Consider the following 5,167-nt stretch of genomic DNA (forward strand, 5'->3'; position numbering starts at 1 on the left):
TGACTCACGAGATGTTACTATAAATAGTATGCGCTTGGCTAAGAAGCTCACAACATCACTACCCGGAAATATAACGGACCAACACACAAAAGTATGTGTAAGCATAAACGTTTATAGATAGAAGGAAGCTGACGTCACAAGGGTCTTTGTTCTGGTTTTTTGCCATCATCGTTTATGAGTAATTCTCACTAAACTGTATTAATCAGACTATAAACGTTTAAGGTTACACATAGTTGTGTGTGTTGGTCCGTTACTCTTCCGGATGGCAATGTTCTGAGCTTCTTAGCCAAGCGCATATTATCTATATTATGGATAGTACAGTTTAGTGAGAATTACTCATAAAGGTGGATGGCAAAAAAATCAACCAATAACAAAGGCCTGAGTGACGTCAACTTCATTCTATCTACACCACTCACGAGCCAAGAATTGATGGTAACTTGCCGATGTTCTTGGAGATTCTAAGTTTGATTCCTGCTCTGGGCAACGAAATTGTGGGTCCTTGAAAAAACGGTCTTTACTCTCTATAAAAAATTGAGCTTTTTTATAGCGCGATATTTACTACACGTGCTCAAAGTTTGTTATTGCTTTTTGCCATCCACGTTTATGAGTAATTCTCTCTTAACTTTATTATCCAGACTATAAACGTTCATGGTTAAACAGAGTTTTGTGTCCGTTATACTTCCGGATGGCAATGTTGTGAGCTTCTTAGCCACGCGCATACTATCTACAGCTTGGCCCAATAATGAGTACCTGGCCGCATTGTCACCTTGAGAAATAAAATAAGTGTAGAATATCGATCCTAAGATCAGAAGTAGAGAAAGCCCTATACTGCATGAAAACAGGGAAGGCAAATGGAATAGATGGGGTGTCAACAGAAATGCTGCAAGCACTGGGTGAATTTGGTGTTGATGTGATAACGGACCTTATGAATGTAGTATACGAGTCAACGCACATTCCAGAAGACCTTCGCACTTCTATCTTCATACTGCTACCCAAGAAAGCGGGTGCAATTGAGTGTTCGGACTACAGAACAATCAGTCTTATGTGCCATCTACTGAAACTCCTCCTGACAATAATCCTGAAAAGAATCTCGTCAAAAGTAGATCGTGAGATTTCAGAACAGCAAACTGGATTCAAAAAGAACAGTGGCACCAGGGAGGCAATTTTCGACTTAAAAAACCTGTCAGAAAAATACTTAGAGGTCCAAAAAGACATATATGCCTGTTTTATCGACTACTCAAAGGCATTTGATTCTGTTAGTCATCAGAAACTTATCCAGGACCTTGTGGCAATAGGTGTGGAAGAGAATGATGTGGCTCTAATCGCTAATCTGTACTGGCAGCAAAAGGCTCAGATAAAAGTGCAGGCAGATACAACAGATGCAATTGAAATCAAGAAAGGAGTGCGCCAGGGATGTGTTATGTCTCCTTGCTTGTTTAATTTATACACAGAGTCTATTTTTCGGCAAGTAGAAACAGCACAAGGGTTGAAGGTTGGTGGCCACAACATCAACAATCTACGTTACGCTGACGATACTGTCCTGTTGCGGAAAGTAAGGAAGACCTACAGAAGCTACTTTCAAAAGTGAACGAAGAGAGTAAAGAAAAGGGGCTGTTCATGAATGCGAAGAAGACAAAAACAATGGTGATAACAAAAAAGAAAGAGCCCATAGAAATAGATATAGAAATAGAAGAGTGTCCAGTGGAACAAGTAAAGGAGTTCACGTACTTGGGGCAGTTGGTAACATCCGATGCAAAGTCTGACAAAGAGATCAGGAGACGAATAATGCTGGCCAAAAATGCGTTCATGAAACTAAAGCCAATCCTCAACAACACAAATATCTCCATCAGAACACGAATGAGATGCACCAAATGCTATGTGTGGTCCATTTTCTTTTATGGTTGTGAAACGTGGGCACTAACCGCACAGACAGAACAACGTATTGAAGCTTTTGAGATGTGGACGTACAGGAGAATACTGAAAATACCTTGGAAAGCAAGAAAAACAAACATCGAAGTCCTCGACCTAATGGGCCAAAAACAAAAAGAACTTCTTTTGACTGTGAAGCACAAAAAGCTGTCATATTTTGGACATATGCGAAGACATGATAGTCTCGAAAAAAGGATAATGGAGGGAAGAATTGAAGGAAAGAGAGGCAGAGGAAGACAAAGGAAATCCTGGACAGATGGCATCAAGGAAGCTACAGGACGGCGCATGGCAGACTGTAACGAGGCTGCAATGGACCGTGAAGGATGGAAGGCCATGACATCCGACCTCTGGAAAGAGATGGAACCCGGGTAAGGTAAGGTAAGAATAGCGACCCACGGGCGGCATGTCTCGACATACACGTCATATCATGTTGGCTTGGGACCAAGTCTTCGCCATTCTGTCCCCCACGAGTGTACACAGCTCCCGGGTGTTGTCCATTCCTGTTTCAACTAGCAGACAGTCAATGTATGTTGTATTCTGCCTGCCTCTGTTTCTGATTCATTCAAGTGGTTCCCATTGCACAAGACTGCTTGCAATCTCCTCCTTGTGTCTCCAGCGTTGTCCCGCGGGTCTCAATCTTCACTGTTGTATCTTCGAAGTCACTGGGGGGAGGTCGCCGTGGACCTCTTCATTTGACACGTGATGTTTCCAGCTTATGTTGAAGACCATCTGCAACATACGAGTATAGCAGCCGTCCAGTTGCTTCTCAGGGGCTTTTTTGAGAGTCCGTGTCGCTGCTCCATATGGTTGCACTGACTCCACCGTTGCCAGAAACGGTCTCTTCTTTATTTCCTTCTGTAGATTTTAAAGGAAACACAACATTTAAAAAAATGAGCTTTTGTATAGTGCAATTTCCAGTAAATGAGCTCAAAGCTCTTTACAAGAGAACACTGGCCAACAGCATTTACCATTAAATTAGGACGGGACATGGCGCCTGTTACACGATCTTACATTTTTTTTCTGACAGAGACACCGCTGTTACCGGCCAGGTACTCATTTTACACCTTATTATGGTGAGAGAATGAGAGTAAAGAGCCTTTTCCAAGGACTCAGTTATGCGCTGAGCGAGGCTGGAACTCAGGACTTTCCGCTCCGAAAGCGAATGTCATACCACAAGACCACATAAGAAGTCTTCAAACCATGAGAGAAAATGTGTTATGTCCATTCGTTTGTTAGTAGAACATCGTCCTATAGTGCAATTCGTATCATGTGGGGCGAAATGGCCGAGTGGTTTAGGCATTGCACTGTAGCCCGGAAGGTCCCGGGTTCGAGCCCTGCTTCAGGCACTTTCGTTTTTTTCCTTTGGCAAGATTATCTACTCCAATTTGCTGATTAGGATAACGTTGGTGATTCCTGTTGACATCAGACATCTTGTTTGATGAATTATCTATATTCCTTCACAGAATGCCTTGGCAACGATATCTTATGATGTTGTGAGGTTATATTTTGAATTTGAAGTACTATGGAACAGGAGTTTATACCGGGTTTTGTAACTTTTAAGTGTTAGTAACAATTGCTTGCACCCATGTGCCAAGCTGAATCAAATGACCAATCGTGATGTTGGATTTTTAAAAAGCTATGAACACTTTTCACTAAGTGCGTCACTTTGAGTACATTTTGCAATGTGACCAATGACAACGAGAACATGGAAAGTTAATATAGATCATGCCCATTATTAAGGGTGGACAAATGAAACTGTGCGAGATGTCTTTCTAAAGGGTATGTCTTTTTTACGAAACCCGCCGAAACCCGCCGAAACCTGCCGAAACCTCCGAAACCCGACGAAACCCGACAAAGTTATGGGAAGTAGGTAGCAGTGGTGAGTGAACCTGAGACTAAGGGAAGTGTGCACCATTGGGGAGTGAACCTGGGACTGGGTTTCGGAGGATTTTGTCATGTCAGGTTTCGGCAGGTTTCGGCGGGTTTCGGCGGGTGTCGGCGGGTTTGTAAAAAAGACACACCGCTTTCTAAAGGACACGTTATAGTCGAAGTGTCCAATGATGTCACCACCAGAAAGCAGATAAAAACTGAGATTGAAAGAGCGAAAGAAAGGTGAGATGAATAATTCATCCTGTTTTATTTATAAAGCGGAAACCCGAAACGTCCATTTTATCTGTTTTCGTAAATTAAATTGAAGCTAAACTCTCTCCTTACCGATCATTTTCAATATTTTCCCAAAAATGGCAGGCTCACCCATCAGAAAAATGGATTGTTAAAACTCAAGCAATCTCTCTAGATACAAAGCAACGTTAGGTTCTTATTAATTAAACAAAGATCATTGTGATGCGAAAAATAAATCTAAATAAGAAAGAAATGTCACTATTTTGCTGATGGTGGTAAGGAGAGGGTTAAAAACTTGAGCTTTTATAAACTTGAGCTTTTATATAGCGCAATATCCACTAAACGTGCTCAAAGCGCTTTACAAGGGGTCCCTGGCCAACAGCAACACATAACTTGTAGGACGAGACATGACGCCTGTCAGGCGATATTACAATTTTTTGGGACAGAGACAACGCTGTTAACGGCCAGGTACTCATTTTACACCTGAGTACGGTGAGAGAATGTGAGTAAAGAGCCTTCTCCAAGGACTCAACTATGCGCCGAGCGAGGCTCGAACCCAGGACCTTCCGATCCGAAAGCGAGTGTCATACCACTAGACCACATAGCCGCACATAGCCGGGTTAAATTCAATTTCACATTGTAATTTATTTCTTCGAGCTTCGAGCAGCAACATTTACATTGCATCCTACACTTAAAAATAAAGGGTAATGAGAGCATCACAGTTCCGGCTTCTTTTTAGCTGAATTCCAATTAAACGGCATGCAAATACGAGGATTCGACGAACCGGAAACCACGGGGTTTTTTTTTTCCAGGTACCAGTTTGTTATGGTACAATGACTTCCATCCACAACAGGAATGTGTTATCCTTGGGAAGAAATGCATTCGCGAGAAGATCGAGGGTGGGTGGGGTGGGGGGGGGGGTGCGTGGAGGGGCAATTGAGACTATGGTACCATTACTATAATCTACAATAACATGAATGTGTTATCTTTGGGAAGAAATGCATCCTGGATATGATCGTCCAGGTTGGGGAGATAGAGAGAGAGAGAGAGAGAGAGAGAGAGAGAGAGAGAGAGAGAGAGAGAGAGAGAGATAGAGAGAGAGAGAGAGAGAGAGAGG

This window comes from Berghia stephanieae, chromosome 14 (assembly GCF_034508935.2).
Source record: "Berghia stephanieae isolate SIO BIC M18660-M18661 chromosome 14, UCSD_Bste_1.3, whole genome shotgun sequence".
Classification (NCBI taxonomy): domain Eukaryota; kingdom Metazoa; phylum Mollusca; class Gastropoda; order Nudibranchia; family Aeolidiidae; genus Berghia; species Berghia stephanieae.